At 41.5% G+C, this 19,456-nt stretch overlaps 1 protein-coding gene across 1 annotated transcript in view; it reads left to right on the top strand.

Moving 5' to 3' along the window:
* Nucleotides 1-19,456, top strand: part of SND1 (staphylococcal nuclease and tudor domain containing 1) — a gene marked incomplete in the record, with an annotated part of 3,811,866 nt that overhangs the window by 1,907,275 nt on the left and 1,885,135 nt on the right.

Genomic DNA, 19,456 nt, shown 5'->3' with positions numbered 1-19,456 from the left:
TCATTTAAGTCCTGCCTTCTTTTAAGCCTCATTCCTCCCTGTATGTATTGTTCCCGCAATTCCCATTTTTTCCTATGTAGTTTGCTCTATCTGTTACTATATATTTACTACTACTAGTATAGTTGTTTAGATTTTGATTTCCATTTTCTAGCCATTTCTTTTATGGCAGCCACCATAATTAGACACAGCACATCCTTACCATGTCTAGGTAATTCCGGTTCTTATAGCTCAGAAAAATAATCTCCCTCGATACACCAATCTGCCCACCCAGCATCTCCAACAGTGCATCCATTAGGGAATCCTTAAAGTCCACCAACTCATCACACTCCCAGAAAATATGTTCCCAATTACCTATTTCTTCCCCATCACACCTCCAACATTTGCTGTCTACCTGAGAAAAAAATTCTCTGGAGTTTACTTGGGGTATAAAAAAAAATCTATGTAAATATTTCCAAAGCAAAAATCCTAAATCTTGTAGATTTTGTTACATGTTTGGGAGACATTTATATATTCTCCCATTGTTTCTTTTTGAATTGCTTATCCAGTCTCTCTTCCCAATCCTTTCTAACCTCCTGTGATTGATTCTTATAGTTGTCATGCAATGTTTTATATACTCTACTAATCATTCATTTTTTAATGACAGCTTCTATTCTAGATTCTACTAAAAATACCATTGCTGGTCTTTTGATTAGGACCCCCCCCCCATTCCTTTCTCTTTGCTTGTACTCTGATATCAAGCCTTGATAGGGAAGGTAATCTCTAACCTGCAGTCTATATAAATTCTTGGCATATTCCCATTCTATCATCTTTCCTTCAGTTGTTTGCTTCCCAATACCTTGGTTCCTTTGCCAGTTTTCTCCAATAAATTCCATTCCACTTTTGCCTATTGTCTATATCCCTAATTGCAGTCATCCCTATCGGCAGAATCTCCTTTCTCCATTCCTGTGTTGGATTAGTTCTTAGGCAACTTTCTGCTACTTTATGGATATAATGTTCTGTATGATTATAGTTATTCTCCTTGAAGGCCTGCATCCAAAATCCCAGTCTCTTCTTGAGCTTTCTCCTGTTTCATCATCATCCCTTTCCACTTTGAGTTATATTTTTTTTTGCTTGTGCTATATATCGAATCGTTAACTGTGTATCTCTGCACTACCCCTTCAAATCGGGTAATCCCAATCTGCCCTGTTCTACTGGAAGAATCAGTGTATCCCACTTGACTCTTGCCGTCTTCGTCTTCCTCTCCCAGATAGTCCTTCAGCTCTTTATTTGCTATTCACAGCTTCTCCTCTGGTTGATAACAATATTACTATCCATATAACAAAGCTTCCATTTTCTCAGTTTTTGTGTTATCTTTTATTTAGTCTCTCCCACATATCCTTAGGTGCTACACCAGAACCATTTTTAATCCATACTCCTAAATACTTCATTTTATGTCCCTGTAAGTATGGCTATTGCTGAACCAGTTCATATGTGGGTACATAATTTACCGTTATTGCCTTTGTTTTAGCTTCATTAATTTTGTATCCCAAAGAGATTTGAAACTTTCACAAAATGTTTCACAACACTGTAATGTGTCTGGTTTTGTTAGGTATAAAATATCTGCAAATAGAGCCAGCTTTTCTTGACTACCATACCAGTTATATCCTTAAATTTGCATCCTTTTTTTCTTTGCTAACGGTTCTACTAAATATAATGCAAATAACAAAGGGGAAAGAGGATACCCCTGCTTGGTTCCTCTGCTCAAGCAGACATTATCAGATAGGACCCCGCCCACTTTAATTTTCACCTCCGATCCCTCATATATCCTCTTAATCATGTTATAATTTTTTCAGGAAATGCAAATCCTTCCATTGCCCTGTTCATAAAGCCCCAGTTTACTCTCTCAAATGTTTTCTCTGCATCAAGACCCACTAACAACAGTGGTATTTTCTTACATTCTGCTTCTCTCTGGATCATCCATGTCCTGTTAATGTCGTCAAATGTTTGCCTGCCCTCCACAAAACCACACTCATCCATATCTATTACTTTTGCCATTTGTTTAGCCTTTATAGACAAGAACATTTTATAATCATGGTTTAGTATTGAAATGGACATGTATGAAGCTGGATCTGATGGATCTTTAATCCTCTTTAGGTGTTAAAGGATGTTTGGTACTACTCTTAAAATACTGTTAAAGAAAACCTTCCAGATCTTTATAATTTTTTCCCTCCTAGCTTCCAAACTTCCACAGGAATACCGTTTATTCCTTGGTACTTTCCTGTAGGTTGGTTATACATCACTATTTTTATCTCATCTCCTCCTGTCCTAACCCTAAATAATTGAGCCTCATCTACTTCTAACCTTGACATATTCAATTCTTCCGTAAACATTTCCATTTGTATCTTTTCTTGATTTCCATATTTCTCTGCTTTATACAGACTCATAAAATTTCCCGAAATATTTCTAATACCTCTACAGGATCTCTTGTCATTTTCCTTTGTTATAAGCTCCTTAAGCTTGGAAACAGCACTTTCTGCTTTCTGTTGCCTGAGTCATTGTGCTAAAAGTTCTTTTGCTCTAGTGTTATCAAAAAACATTTGCTTAACAGCAGTCTTTCTAAACTCTTGTATATTATTGAGGTAATCCCTTACTTTCTGCTTAGCATTCTGCAGTTGATCCTCCTCTTGTTCTGAGAGATTCCCCCTGTTCTGCAATACTGTAACATTTGTCAGTCCCTCTAAATAGTTCTTGTTACTTCTTAACCATAGCTCCCTATCTTTTATTTCCATCCTATTTTTAAACCCCACCTCAATTTTATCCCACTCCTAAGCTATGTTTTCAGAAGAAATTTTTATCCTCTCAAATAGCTCCTGAATAATGTCCACTACTACCCATTCTTTAAATTCCTCTCTTTTCAGCAGATAGGTGGGAAAGCGCCAGTGTCTCGTTTTTATTTCATTTCAGTGTTTTCATTTTAGTTATTGGTGCATGATCTGAAATAGCTATTGGGTGTATATCAAGACCTTCAATTAAATGCACATGTTTCTGCGAAATGTAAATTGTGTGTAGCCTATCCCAGTTTTTATATCTTGGGGGAATATGTAAATTCACTTTGAACTCCAGTTACTGAATTCACATTATCCATGCCAAATAATTTCATAAATTTCTTCAAAAATCTACCCTCCTTTGTTATACTTTACATTCTGGGCCCCCCAGACACATCTTCACTGCTGCTAATCAAATTCCAGTCCCCACCTACATGTATTCCTTACTGAAAACTGATTATTTCTCCCAAAATTTTCTTAAGCTCCCTTATAGCAGTTTTAGGTGGACTATAAATGCATGCCAATATAATCCTCCTCCCTTGCCAGTAGCCCCTTAGTACTACAAATCTGCCATTATTATCGTGTTTATCCTCTTTTATCACTGTTGGAGCTCCTCTTGCAATTAATATAAATACTCCTTTCTTCCTTTGTCCCAGATATTCTATTGAATAACCGTCCTGAAAACCTTTCTTTATGAAATTCACATAGGTTCATAGATTTATACTAGGCTATCTGCCCTAAGGCATTTATAAGCCTAGCCCAAATTATTGTGGCCTTATATGAAAAAATACTGTGCCCATTAGTTTGTTGTGCCTCTGTCCAGCAGTGACACAGAGATGATTCCTGGGGTAAACCTACGATCTCCCATCCACAGGTCTAGATTTCTCTTGAACAGAGTCAGCGAGGTGCTCTGCCTCACATGGACCGGGATTTTATTCCACAGCATAGGGAGTCTCTGAGTGATAAATCTATCCCTCCAGCACGTCCTATTTATATCCGTGCTAAGGTTTAAGTCGCTTGCTCTAGTGGTTTTGGTGGATTTGGATTTTTGAGGTGGAGCATGTCCATTAATTCCGGGTTGGACATGGTCTTGTATGTCAGGCACATGTCACCTCTGAGCAGACGGTATGCGACTGAATAGAGCTGGAGTTTCTTCAATCTGGCAGCATATGACAGATTTTGGAGTCCCTTTATCCTTTTGGTGAGGAACTTTTGGGGTCTCTCCAATTGCTGCAGATGTCGGGTGAGATACATCCCGAATGGGGCATTGTACTCGATCATTGGTCTGATAAGTGAAGAGTACAGGGGAACAATGACCTCACTAGATCTGGATGTGAATCCTTCATGATCAGGTGGGCAATGTAGAAGGTCTTTCTAACCACTTTAGCAATGTGAGTGTCAAAAGAAAGGCCACTGTCAACCTGGGTCCCCAGGTCCCTGATAACCTCTTCTGTGCTTAGTAGATTGCCACCTATATGGTAGCTTGGGGTTACCTTGTTTTTCCCGAAGGGTATGACTATACATTTTTTGGCGTTTAACTTCAGGCCATGGCTCTGGCACCAGCTATCTGTTTCCGTGAGTCCCTTCTGAAGGATATCCGTGTCCGATGCACTTTCCACTATGGCGCCCAGTTTGCAGTCGTCTGCAAACTTTGTCAGCCAAAGTCCTCCCATGTTGGCCTGTACTTCTGAGAAGTAGATGCCAAACAATAGGGGGCCAAGGACCGAGCCCTGTGGGACACCACTTGTGACTGGCTTGGAGTCTGACACAGCGCCAGCAACTCTAACCCTGTGGGTTCTGTCCTTAAGCCAGTTTGCAACCCATCTTGTGACATATGGGTTTACATTTAAGCTGGTAAGTTTTTCTACAATACCCGAGTGGGGTATTGTCGAAAGCCTTTGCAAGGTCAAGGTAGGCTGTATGGACTGCCTTTCCCTCATCAATGGCCTTGGTGACTGTTTCGAAGAAGTCAACCAAGTTCAAAAGGCATGATCTGCCCTTGACAAAGCCAAACTGGGTCGGGTCCAATGTCTGCAAGTCCCCTATATCTTTGTTTATGAGCTCCATTATGATCCTCTCCATAGCTTTGCAGACTAGACTTGTTAAGCTTATGGGGCGGTAATTACCAGGGTCCGTAGAGGCACCGCTGGAGTGGGACCACAGTTGCCGTACGCCACTCCTTGGGCACGTATCCTGTGGTAAGGCTGAGATTAAACAGCTGCCTTATGTGCGGGTTTAATTCCTCATTTAGCTCGTGTAGCACACAGCCGGGGACACCATCCGGTCCCATTGATGCTGTGTTTTTAGCTTTAGAGAGAGCAGCTTTCACCTGTGCATTTGAGATGTCCGGGAGGCTACACTCGGCTGGGATAGTTATCTCTCCTTTAGGGGGGGAGAGGGGGGTGAAGTTTGCACTGAACCTGTCTGCCAGTATGTTGGCAATGTCTGTGGGTTCAGTGATTTTTGTATCATTTTGGATTAATTCTGAGCATATCTGGGAGTTTCCACCCAGGTTCCTAACATAGCTGAAAAAGGCCTTATGATTGTCCTTTGAATCCATGGCAATTTTTCTCTCAAAATTGGCCTTAGTTGATTTTATGAGTGCTCGTATTTTTTACTAATAATGATCAGGGGTGACTTCCTTTTATGGATTTTGTTCTATCATGTAATAGCTTTCTCCTCTTATTGTAAAGTTTGTTAATGGCTGGGGTCCACCAGACTGGACGCTTGCCCTTTGTGGAAAGAGTCTTGGTTTTATTTGGGATTGCCTGATCCATGCAGTCCTGGAGGTGTTCATAGAAGGCATTTGTAAGGGCTTCCGCAGTTTGGGTTGTGGTTTCCTCTGGCTCAGGGGCCTTGAAGGATACCACACCAGTCTTGAGTAGTGTGAAGTTTGCTTTAGAGAAGTTCTTCACTATGGTATTTTGCTTGGGGTGGGGGCGGGATGTGGATTTCCAGTGAGATTAGTTTATGATCAGATCTCACCAATGAGGGATATACTTCCGGTGTGGAGCATTTTGTCCCCATGTTTGTAACTATGAGATCTAGTATATTTTCTCCTCTCGTGGGAACAGTGACTAGCTGTTCCATGGCATTTGAATTTATGAACTCCAGGAACCGTTGGGCTAGAAAGTTAGGGCTTGAGTAATGTTCCCAGTCTATATTCGGGTAGTTGAAGTCACCCAATATGATGGTGTTTGAAGATACATTTATACCCTCCAGTGTCTTCAGGAAGGCTGTGTGGGGTTCCTGAGTTTGAGAGGGTGGCCTGTAGCATGCTACAATTTGTAGAGCAGTTTTGCCTATGGTTAGTTGCACCTGGATGGTTTCCGAGCTTCATGCGTTGCCACCAACCTGGAGGTGTGAGTATCCTTTATGAATATGGATACACCCTCCTTTTGTGGTGTGGTCCGGGTTTTGGGGCCGGAACGCATGATATGAGGTAAAACCTAATAGTGCCGGGGTGCTCTCAGGAGCCTTGAACCAGGTTTCAGTTACAGCACAGACATCGATGTTCTCCATACTGAGAAGGGCCTCGAGTGCGTGCATTTTGAGATTTAGACTTCTGGCATTGAGCAGCATTACCCTCAGTTTCTTCCCATTTTTGTTTTCTAGGGTGGTAGGTTTAGAATTTGAGCCTTGCCTAAAAAAGGCACTATGGGGGTGGCAAGCGCCTTAGCCAATATCCGGAATCCCAGGGGTGACAGGTGCAAGCCGTCCCTTGCGAAGCAGCGTGGCTTGTCAAGCATGTCATCCCAGGCAGACAGACACTGGATTCCCTTTGAATGACACCAGACATTAAGCCAATTGTTAAAGCTGATCATCTTGTCTCTATATTGTGGCATCATTCTTGGTGAAGGAAGGATACTGCTCAGGGTTAGGGTCATACCTGCCTGGGCTACATAATCAGAGAGCTCCTCTGTCTCTTTTCATGTAGTCCAGGGAGGTACGTCTCAGGTCGTTCACACCAGCATGGACAATGACTGTGTCATATTTGTACTTGCCATGGAGTGACCAGTGCTTGTGTTATGTGGCGGATTCTAGCGCCCGATAGGCAGCTTACTGTGACCCTCTCCTTGTTCAGCCTGGTAAGTGGGACGTCAGTGTGTCTGACTATGGAGTCACCTATGACAAGTATGTTTGGTGTTGTATTTGGCCTTAAGGGCTGTGACTGCTTTGCACACTGCTTTTGTGGTTTATGTGTTGCTTGTGGGGTGTCTTGAGGTAGCAGTTGTTTGGGTGTCTGCTTTGGAGGCCTCTGCTGTTTAGGTAAATTTTACTCAGAGCCTCCGAGTATGTCTTTGTGTGTTTATGTGTTTGATTCAGTGGAGTGGTAGCATTATGTGAGGCTGGTTTTGTGGTGTGTGTAGTTGCCTTCTCCTCCTGTCTGGTCTTGCCAGTCCTGAGTTGAGAGAGCTCAGCCTCCAGTTTGGCTAAATAGCTGCATCTCTCGCAAGTATTTGTGTTATGTGGGAGGAGGAGAGGGTTGTCTGTGTACATGAGGCAGTTATAACATTGCCTCAAGATTCCCAGATTCACCAGCTGGACCGGAGAGGAGATTGACAACTGACCTTTGGACATGCTAGAATAATATTGGGAAATCCTTAATTAAAAACAAGGGCCAGTGGGGAGTGAGGGTGTAGTGCTTTTAATTTTTAGTGCTGACTTATATAATTGCTTTAGTGAGCAAGTGCCAGGTAACTTGAGTGCAATGTGTTACAAGTAACTAAATGCAAAAGCGACAAACAGTAACTTTCTTTCAAGTGAAACAAGGAAATAAGTACAGTAAGCAATGCAGATATCACTAGTGATCCACAGAAGCGCTGAGAAGTTGCGTATTAGGTGGAATTAGCTTCCAGGGAAATAACAAGCAAACAAACAACAAGCATATAAACAAAGCTAGATTCAGTAGGCCTGGATCTAGTCTATGCTAGAGCAAACAAGGTGAACCAATTTCAGTAAGATACAGTTCAAATATTCAGGCACTATAAACCTTTAACCAGAAAATTCCCAGCTCAGAAGGGCAGAGTCCAGCCTCTTCTCCCACAAGAGTGCAGACCATGAACCTTCTTAATGTAAAATAACTGGCCTGAAGCCCAAGTGCCTAAACCAGAACTAATACACTTGGACACTGGGCTCTCAATCAGCAGTTCCCAACTTAGAAGGATGAAAGCTACCTGTCCTGCCACCACAGTGCTTGCCACAAACCTTCCTAATGTAAAACAACTGTTCTGAAGCCCAAGTGCTTAATCCAAAAGACTTGAATGATAGCTACACTTTAATCAAGTTACAACCAAGCAGTAATAAATACCATTGAATACTTTAGAGAATGTCTGGATTAGTGCTCAAGTTACACAAACAAAGCTAGATCCAGCAGGCCCGAATCCAGTCTATGCCACAGCAAACAAGGCGCACCAACTTCAGTAAGGAACAGTTCAGATATGCATGCACTATAAGCCTTTAACCAGAAATTCCCAGCTCAGAAGGGCAGAGTCCAGCCTCTCCTCCCACAAGAGTGCAGACCACGAACCCTCTTAATGTAAAATAACTGGCTTGAAAGCCCAAGTGCTTAAACCAGAATTAATACACTTTTAGAATAACAGACACTGAGCCCTCAATCAGCAGTTCTCAACCTAGAAGGATGTAAGCTACCTGTTCTGCCACAACAGTGCAGACCACAAACCCTCTCAGTGCAAAACAACTAACTGGTCCGAAGCCCAAGTGTTTAAACCAAAAGGCTTAGAATGAGTTACACCAAGCAGTAATAAATACAATTGAGTATTTTAAGATGATGCAAAAGTAAAAAGAAGTAGGTAAAAACACAAGTACAGTAAAAGCAGATGAAATTTTTTTTTTTTTTTTTTTTTTCTGAACAAGTGCTGAGCGCTCACTTCTTTCCAAGTGTGTCTCTTGTAACATATCTATTTGCACTCTACATTTTTTAATATAGTTCACTATTCTTTTTTTTTTGTATTTATCTGAGAGACCATTGACATTTAAAGACATTACAGAAAGCTTCATTGTATTAAAAAGGTATTATTCCCACCTTTTATGTATAACATTTTGTTAAATGTCTAGTTCCAGCTTTTGTGTTACATGCTTGCACTTTTTGGCAGGTTGAACTTTTGTATAGTTGTTTCTTGTCCTATCCATTTGAGCCTATGTCACATCTTGCAAAACCTTTTTGTTTATTGAAAGCCTTCAAAAAAATACCCCCTTAAAACATATTAATTTAATACTAACGCACACATTTTACATCTTCAAGCCAGTCTCACACACTTGAGTTAACCTAAAAAAAAGGTTATCCATGTTAAGATGAATGGTGCAGCCTGTGCATCCACCAAGTGTTAACTGGTTTTGTCTTATCTTTATAGCTGCACCACCTGGGAAAACCCGTGAATGCTTTTAGAGATCATTACTGGCCTTCTCTGTTTGGTTTCTGTTTTCACACTGGGAGAGCTGGAGTTAAGCTGTTACTCAATGTGCAGCCAGTTTGGAAGTCTGCAACCTAATAACTTATTGGTGAATTAAAAAAATATTGCCATATTAAAAACTTGATGGGTGGCATGTTGCAGATGGCACCAAAACTGCCTCGCTGCTACTTTGGTTGAAGTGACCAATGTTACAAAGAAATAAGTGGGCTGGAGACAATTGTTGAGGGGAGTGTGATTGGCAAGGCATGGAAAGGAAAAAAAAGGAACCAGAAAATGAATGGCTGTAGGTTATAGTTCTTTTTTGGTGCTGCTGGACCAGGCAATTTTAATTTTGAACAGTTCATAATGCTTTCAGTGCTGGCAGCATTGTCTCTGTAGAACGCTTATTTGTGTGTGCATGTATTTCAGAGTGAGAGTGATTAATTTACAGGCTGGAAATTAACACTACTTATTCAGTTAAGGTGCACACATTTTCCTGTCCCATAAAGATTTTGAGGGAATAAACCTTTAAACTTTTTTTTTAAATTTTGTTACCTTTTTAGCATTTAGTTATTTTAGAAATTACAGAAAGAACTATACAAATCAGTTGAGTAATTTAAGCACGTTAGGTAAGCCTATTTTCTTTAGCTGTCTCCCATTTATTTATCCCTCTGTCTTTTTGCTTTGGTACTGTTTGGCTCCATTGCTTGACTTGTAAAAGTGAATGTGCATATTACATTTTGTCTTTGTTCTGTTTGTAGTTTTATCTTTTCAGTCCGTTATTAACAATGTTTTTTCCATATCCATTTTTGGAAGAAATTCCAAAAAAGGTAGATGAACATGTTGTGGATAAGATAGTGGGAAAGCGCAAAGTCATAAAAGCTGAAGTGAAAGGGTGGCTGGTTGGTATTGTTTATTTGCTTGTTTACTTTAATCATCAACCCAAAATTTTTCCCTTTGTGGCACAAGTACACATTTTCTGGTTTTAAGTGTAGCCCTTATCTGTGGGTTATTGCAGGAGGGGGGCAGTGGATCTGAAATAATAAAAAAAAATCTCTGTTTTAAGTGGCTTTTGTCAGCTGTGAAAATAGTGCCTCCTCCCAAATTCTTTGAGTATTTTTCATGTCACTTAGTGGGAATGCTGTAGTCAGTCGGTTGCATTTCAAGCCTCTGATTAAGCTACTCTGCTGCTGCTGCTTTTGCTCATCTGTCACTATTCTGAGCCCCTTTTTATTTTCATATGCACCTTCTTTCCTCTTGCCTGCTGCCATTTGATTCCTTTATTCCATGTCTAGTACACAGAGTGGTAAGAGCATCTATGTTAGTTCTTCCTGGCACATGCAGGGGGGTGAAAGCAATAAGGGATGTCGTCTTAGGCAGCTAAATATAAGGGGCAGTTGCTGAATGCCCCCAACACCCCCAGAATCACGTCATAGGAATGGTCTCCATAAGATCACTGAATGTATGAACTACTGGTCCTGTTCGACTCTGATCACAGTGCGCATTGTTTCATGCACACCTCCATCACTAGCGCAGTGCTGCTGGTGTCTGCAATATGACACTGTCTACTCTGTCAGTGAATAATGCAACAGCAGGATTCCTAGTGGCACGTTAATGTAATGATGGTCAGCACTACAAGCATCCTGAGAACATCATGTTAAGCACCATTTACTATTTTATCTCTCGGAAGTACTTTGCTGCCTTTGAATCAAAATGCTTTTCAGGTTCAACAATGTGATAATTATTTGCTTTTCTACGTAGGTACATGGTATTAAATGCAAAAAAAATTGATGAGTTGAGCAGCACAGAAAATATTCTTTAGGTAAAAACAAAATGATGCTCCGTAATTGCTAAGTGTGCAAAATAACCTTTATCATATTTGAACTTTTTTGTCTTGCTTGTACTTATTAGAGGGCAATGTAAGAACATGTTACTGAGTTTGGGGGTGGGGGCTAAGCAGAAATTTGTCCCCACACCAAGAAATGTGTTCCAACTTCTGTTTAAAAAAAAAAGAAAGGCATCCTTCATGCATAACTTCACAGGAAGTTGTTGGTAATTGGGCTTGTAGTCAAGCTGCTAACCTTTACAATCTCCTGACCCAGTTCCATAATGTTGTGTACTGCCAGTGTGTGTGTGCTGCAGTTTTGTTTTTACCCTGTGACTGTCGATCAACTGCACTTGAAAGCAGAAGATGGTCTAAATTCATAGGTCAGAAACCTGTAATTGCATCAGGCATGTTTTCACTTTGCAGAGCATTATAGGCTCGGTCAGTGGATCAGAATATGAGCAGGTGTTGTCAAAACTGTATCTGGGCTATCAGAACCATTGAGGCAAGTATAATTCCTATATTTTTTGATGAGGGAAATGCTTTATATTTTGGACACAATACTCCTTTAATGTACTTTGTGTTATGTAGCTTACACATTCTCTCAACTTCACCTGTATTCTTTGTTCTCATTTAGAACTGTGTAGCCTTTTCTTCACAGTACACTGTGACTTCACTATCCTTTCAGTTCTAGAACAGTATTAATGTATGCCATGTTTGAAGGATCATGGTCAAAGTGGAATGGGGTTCATAACCTCTACAGTATCAGTGGATCCCATTTCAAAGATGCACATTAGGAAGCACCAGTGGCACCTCAAAAAAAAACCTGGGATCTGTACTCTTGGTCCCTGGAGGAGCTGATCCTTATTCTACCCTCCATCGCAAAAGAACTGCAATGGTAGACCAGTCAAGTCAGACAAAACCAAGGGGTACCCTTCAGATAGGTCTCTGTCAACCACACCCTAATCATAGATGCTTCAGACCTAGTATGGAGAGTTCACCCAAAGGGATTCAAGGTATGGGGGTGTGGTATCAAACTCATGTGGGTAAAAAGAGGTCTTAAAAGTGCCCACCTACAGTACAATTGTAATGTGATATGTAAGTAGGCAAGAGTGACTTGGTCTCATCAGTATTGCCAACTGACCTCAAAAGCCGGAGAGATAGTTTTTATTCCCAAGAGGTCCTGAAAGCAGTCTGCATTCCATTCCAACTATGTAGATTAGCTGCAGGTCTTTATGGAGATGTTTCACAGGGTGTTTTCCTAAAGAGTTCCTGTATGGGATGTCCCAGATATGGACCCGTTGCTTCTCCAAACAACAAGCAACTCAGGGAATTTTAATCTAGTGGACTGCGCAAATTCCTAAGCAGTGGGTGTCTTTGCCTTCTAATGAAGTCTTTCTGTAAGAGTTCTGATCGTCCCACATCATATGAGGGACCAGAGGTACTTCTGTTAAAACCTCTTAACCCAAACACTTTTTCTCTCTGTATTCAAACATCCAATGTAAAATCCCTCATGGTGTCTTTGCAGTTGGCCCTCCTGTCGTAGGACATGGGGAACCCAACTGCACTACGTCTTGAAGACTCAGCAGCTCACTCCTTGGGTGATTTATCTCTTTTGCCCTTTAAGCATAAGTTCACTGGGGCCATGCTGATTGTCATTAAGGAGAGTAGGAAGCCTGCTTCTAGGAAATGATACCTAACCAAATAGAATAAAAACTTTTTGCCAGGTGCCAGTGAAAGAAACAGGACATCCTTTGCCTTAATGTCCTTGAAAATTCTACATTACATAACTGAGCTGTTCATTTCAAACCCGGCATATACCTGTGTGAAATTACATCTTTCAGCCATTTCAACTTGCATACCTATGAAATTCACACACACACACTTTTATTTCTACAGCCTGCTAAATACTTCTTTACAGGAGTCCTTCATTTGACACTGCATAGAAAGCAAATTCTCCTACATGGAAATTGAGTTTTATCTTGGAAATTCTTACATATTCTGTCTTTAAACCTGCTACCTCAGCTTCTATAAAATGTATATAACCTGGAACACTGCTGTTGTCCTTGCTATAACTCAGTGAAACAGATTTCAGAAAAACAGGCTAATATATGCAAAGAGCCCTTCCTTGTGTTCCAGGAGGGTGAGGGTCAAGGTCATTCTTACAGCACCCCACCGCCACCTTTATGCCAGAAATGGTGTCTTAAGCTCTTCCTCAATCAAATACTACATGGTGGTGCTGCGGTAGCATTGTTGCCTCACAGTAAGACGTTGTCCTGTTCGATTCTCAGCTAGAGCGTCTTCTGTGTGGAGAAATGCGTGAATGGGTGTACCTTCGTTGAAGGTTGTGCGTCAGGGCCGGCAACTCGGCACGTAAAAATCTACTGCCAATCATTAGTGGACCGGAGTTCCGCTGTGGCGACCCCTAACCGGGAAAAGCCAAAAGACACAACAACAACCTGTTTTTCTCTCCTAACTCCACCACCGGATTGGGGGGGGGGGGGGAGAGAATCCTAAATTCCTTAGATGTACACAAGAAAGTTAGAAGAATCTCACATAAGCTTGTTGTGCCATTTCAAGCCAGGAAAGAAGGAAAACAAGTCTCCAAACCATTTCCAAGTGTCACATGATATTGCCTTCTGTTGCTCTCCTAATGAGAAGATGAGTGAGTGGAGTGTGAGCATGCAGCAGTAACGGCAGCAGCTGCTAGGACATTTGTAAGTGGGAGAACTATTCAGTCTTATAGGTTCATAGGTTGTTACTAGGCTAGTGACCACTAGGGCCCTTACAAGCCTAGCCATGCATCCAAAACCATTTGTGTCCCACATGTGATGGGTGTCTGAGTGTGGGGAGAGGCAGTGTTGGTAGGGAGGTAACTAAGGATTTTTAGGGGGTGTCAGAAAAATACTTTTCCTTCCTTTTTGACTGCCTGTGCTGCCCATAATGGTCATGGGGGCTAGACTAGAGGTAAATTTACTATTTTCCATCCAATTGTCAAGGTTTAGTTTGAATAGTGTCAGAGACGAACCCTGTAGTGTGGGGGTGCTTTGGAACACATCTGTCTCTTGGTGAAGTTCATATCCTTGGATCTAGTGTTTCTACTGCTGTTTGTTTTGCACATGTGCAACAGATCCATCAGGGTTGGCTCTGAGGAAGCCCTGTAAGCCAGGCAACTGTCCCCCCTCAGCAGCCTATAGGAGACTAGATACAGAGAGAGCGAGCCTTTAAGTGATCTCTTGCTGAGAAACCTTTGTGGGCATTCAACAGTTGTAAGTATCTGATTACATACATGCCAAAGGGGGCATTGTGTTCAGTGCTAGGTCCGATAAGGGATTAGTAGAGTGGTACTATAACTTCCTTGGACCTGGTTAATATACCCTTACCTGTAAGTTGGGTGGCATAGAATGATTTTTTTTTTATCTTGGCCACTTGTCAGTCATAGGCCATATTGCTGTTTACATATATTCCCAAATCCCTTACTACTGGGTTGACTCTTGGGGGCATTTTGTCAGTAGAGTAGTTAATTTGGGTTAACATTTTCCCAAAGGGTATTACAGTGCATTTTTTGTCCTTGAATTGTAGGCCATCCCTTTGTGACAAGCCGTTAATCTGTTACCAACATCTTGCAAGTGGATTTGTCTTGGAGGAAATTTGTAATAGCTCCCAATTTACAATTGTCTGTGAACTTGGTGAGCCAGGGGCCTTGACCATTCACCTTGACTTCCAAGAAGTATATGCCAAACAGGATCAGGTCCCTCATGGAGCCCTGGGGTACTCTGTTGGTGATCATTCTCTCAGTGGAGATGGCCTCACTGATCCTGACTTCTTGGATTCATTCTGTAAGCCAGCTGGCAATCTAGCACGTTATGTAAGGATTTATGCGTAGCTCAGAGAACTTGTCAACAATGCCTGAGCTGGATATTGTATTGAATGCTTTAGCCAGGTCAAGATATGCAATATGCACTGTTTTTCCTTCATCTATTGCTTTGGTAACCCTGTCAAAGAAGTCTACCAGGTTAAGTAGGGACTTTCCCTTAAAGCCAAATTGGAATGGACCAAGTGTATGTAGGTTTCCAGTGTCCTTGTTTATCATTTCCATGGTAATTCTTTCCATGGCTTTGCACATAAGGCTTGTTAGACTGATGGGTCTGTAGTTCCCTGATTGGTTGATAGTCTGCCGTTGTGGAGGGGAATGACTGTTGCAGTCCTCCATTCACTTGCTGTGTAACCTTTTTCAAAGCTCTAGTTGCAGTGCCTCACGTGGTCATATTTTAGACTGTTCAGGAGGCACCTGGGGTTGTCGTTGGGAGACATGGAGGCAGCTTTCCTTCTTGGCTTTAGTAAGTGCTGCCAGTACCTGGTCTCTGCTGCTAGTTAGGGAAAGTATGTTGGGGTGGATGTCACCTGGCAGAGCTGGGAGGAGTGTGGCTGAAGTTTAAAATTAATATATCAGCCATGTGTCACCCTGATCAGTGAAACTGGTGCCATTCACCACCATTTCAGTACACTGCTGTGCCTTTCCACTAAGCTTTTAGACACAGATGAAGAAGGCTTTGTGACTGTCCTTAGCCTGCAAGACTATCCTGACCTTATAGTTGACCTTGTTTGCCTTAATTAGCATCTTAGTTTCTTTAGTTGTGTAAAAGAGCATTTGTCTTTAAGGAAGTTGCTCTTCCTGATTTTGGCCATGAGTTTTCTTCTTTTATTATGTACAGTGTTTAAGTGAGGATTCCACTACTGGGGTTTGTTTTTAGTGTTTGTTTTGTGTTTATTTCTGGTAGGCTCTCTGCAGCCATTCACATGTTTGTACAGGGACTCTGTGAATAATTCTGCATAAGTAGCTGTGTTCCCGAGTTTAGGGGGAGTCTTGAATTTTGACAGACTGTCACTTAATAGGATTTAGCTTGCCTTTGAGCAGCTTTCCTTCTTGGCTTTAGTAAGTGCTGCCAGTACCTGGTCTCTGCTGCTAGTTAGGGAAAGTATGTTGGGGTGGATGTCACTTGGCAGAGCTGGGAGGAGTCTGGCTGAAGTTTAAAATGAATATACCAGCCATGTGTCACCCTGATCAGTGAAACTGGTGCCATTCACCACCATTTCAGTACACTGCTGTGCCTTTCCACTAAGCTTTTAGACACAGGTGAAGAAGGCTTTGTGACTGTCCTTAGCCTGCAAGACTATCCTGACCTTATAGTTGACCTTGTTTGCTTTAATTAACATCTTAGTTTCTTTAGTTGTGTAAAAGAGCATTTGTCTTTAAGGAAGTTGCTCTTCCTGATTTTGGCCATGAGTTTTCTTCTTTTATTATGTACAGTGTTTAAGTGAGGATTCCACCACTGGGGTTTGTTTTTAGTGTTTGTTTTGTGTTTATTTCTGGTAGGCTCTCTGCAGCCATTCACATGTTTGTGCAGGGACTCTCTGAATAATTCTGCATTAAGTAGCTGTGGTCCCCAGTTTAGGGGGGGCCTTGAATTTTGACAGACTGTCACTTAATAGGATTTAGCTTGCATTTGAACAGTTCCTAACTGGTAATGTTTAGCTGGATTTTCTGGATTGATTTTTTTTTTTACTTCAAATGAGAAAGCTTTGTGATCTGACCTCACTAGTGAGGATGTGCTGGGGGAGTGGGTGTAGCATGGGGGGTGCAAAGCTCTCCCATTTTGGTGAGTGCAAGATCCAGTATGTTTGATCCTCTGTAAGTGTGCACCATCTGTACCAAGTTGTTTGTACCTGTGAGTTTCAGGCAGTGTATGTTTCCCAGTTTGTAGAAGGGAAGCTGAAGCCACCCATGAATCTGGTGTTTGGATAGTGAGTGCTCTGGTAGGTTTAGGTAAGAGTTGTGAGACTCTAGTGGCATAGATGGTGACCTGTAGCTAACCATGATAGGGTGAGGGACCTTATCTTTGGAGACTTGCATGTGAATGAGCTCAGTGGTATCACTCTGTTTAACCAACCTTGGAGATGTTTGAGGCTAATGAAAACCGACACCTTCATCCTTTGCCCCAGTCTGTGCTGCTTTTGGTCTAAATGTGTGGAAGACACTGTAGCATTGCACTACTGGAGTGTTTTCTACAGTTTTAAACCAAGACTCCGTCACGGCACAGATATCTGCATAAAAGGTGTGTGCAGTATTTTGTTTAGGCTCTGAGCATTGAACAGTAACACCTTAAGGTTGCTTGTACTGTATTGGTAGCTTTTTTTTGCATTACTTGAAATGGCTCTAAAGAAGTGGATAAAGTTTTAGCCAGTATCTGAAAGACTAGGTGGGAGACAGGTGCAGCCCATCCTTGTCAAAGCAATGTCTTTTGACCATGTCCTCCCATGTTGACAGATATTGGATCCCCTCTCGAGTGACAACAGAAACTAAGCCACTAATTAAAATCGATCATTTTATGTTCATACTGTGGGATCATCTTGGTGAAGGTAGAATGCTGCACAGTGCAAGGTTCATACCTATCTGACACACATTCTGAGAGATCAATTAAGTCTCTCATCATATAGTCCAGTGAGGTATGTCTCAGGTCATTTACACCCACACTGACTGATAGAATCATACTGGTATCTGGAGTGCAGTAACTTAGGTGCATGCATAATGTGGATCCTGACTTCAGATGGGCAATTAACCATTATCTTCTTGTCTACCTCCACCCTTTTGATGAGGGGGGGGGGGGGTCCTGCATTCCTTACACTGGATATTTACCTAGGTAAAAAATATTAAAATCTCAGATGAACTATTTGTGCCCTTTCAAAATTCACGTCTTTAAAAGCCTGGAAAAAGTCTCTAAACCTTTCTAAGTGGCTGTCCCATGATATTGCCTTCTGTTGCTGTCCTAATGAGAAGGTGATAGAGGGGAGTGTAAGAGGACACAGCACTAACGGTAATGGCCACTGTTGCATTTGTTAGTAAGGGAACTGCCCAGTCTCTTTTTTGGAGAAAACCACTTGGACATCTGCCATTGGTTTTCTAGATACCAAAGGCTAGACATTACTTCAAGGGCTGTGGCAGGGGCTGGGTTTGCTTCTACTATTTTTCAAGGTTTTGTAACACTCCAACTCTTCCTGCTAGCTTCCATTCCTTGTGAGCACTGGGAATTGTGCCACTAATTGATACTACTCCACCAGTGACCTGTACGAAGACTGTTGTACATCTGTGTAAGAGTTAGGGTAAAGCACACACTTGGTGGAGATAGGGTTAAACAACCATGCAGTGTTGCCTGTGGATAAGGAGGGCATCCTGCTGACATAAACCCCTTATAGTAGTGAGGTGTGCTGCAAAGCTGGTGTCAGATGTGCTACCCAACACAATGTGTTGCAGAGTGGTGTGAGGGGTGTTAAAGAAGGAGAAACCACTCATGTGATGCACTGTAATGCTGCCATGGTGCCTCCGGTTCATCCCCTGCCCGGAACATGTGTTGGAGCTAGTCTGAGGGGTACTAGTCAGGTTCTGTACACCTAATGGGCAAGAAGAGGCCGAGTGAGTAGGTGTTGGTCAGCTGTTTGGGAGACAAAACTAAGTGCAAATAATGATTAATGATGGTCTTAAAAAATAGTGATAAAAAACAAACCGCACTCACGCAGGTCTTCTCAATGATTTACTATAACAAAACAAACCATACACGCTTGACTTTAAGCGCTTTTCGTTTGCACTGAAGCAAACTTCTTCAGAAGTCAATACCATTAGAACTGACGCAATTTAAAATACTTGTATGGTGACATATTTAAAACCCCACCTATGCAGCAGCAGTAGTACTTAAAGCTATAAACAGCTTAAGTATTTCTACAAAAAGGTTTAAATAGAGGCAACAGTAAGATAAAACATTTGACCCTGATGTATCATTAGTACACTCTAAACATATAAAATATAAAGTTTAAAGTACTATAAATTTAACATATACAAGCAATAGTACCACTACTCAAATTAGATGTTACATTATTATTAAATTTGCACTTCCTTAGAATACCAAAATCCAAAACCTACGTTTGCTAATGCACTGTAACTACTAAAAAAAACAGTACCTTTTACACTACTTTATGAAATTTACTACATTGACAGACATATATGACTATCGGCACAGATTTTTACTTTTCAAAACGCAACTGATAGAGCACATGTCGTTTAATCCAGGAACCCTATAGGTATCTACTCTTATCTGCCATGCCAATTCCAGTTCTTCTAATTGAATTGGCATTGGGCCACCTCTTGTACGAGGTGCAACCTGGTCTATTGCCATGTAAGAAAATACATGACCATGATGGACATGGACATGTTTGGCCAATGCGTTTTCCAACTTAACTTTAGTGATTGCATATTGATGTTCGTATACTCTATCTTGAAGCCTGTGTTCGGTTTTCCCGATGTAAAACGCAGGACACTGTTTACATCTAGTGAAATAGACTGCAAACTTGGATTGACAATT

The sequence above is a fragment of the Protopterus annectens genome, chromosome 11.part0 (genome assembly GCF_019279795.1).
Source record: "Protopterus annectens isolate FY-2018-M chromosome 11.part0, PAN1.0, whole genome shotgun sequence".
Lineage (NCBI taxonomy): Eukaryota > Metazoa > Chordata > Ceratodontiformes > Protopteridae > Protopterus > Protopterus annectens.
This window is presented reverse-complemented; position numbering and strand designations above follow the sequence as displayed.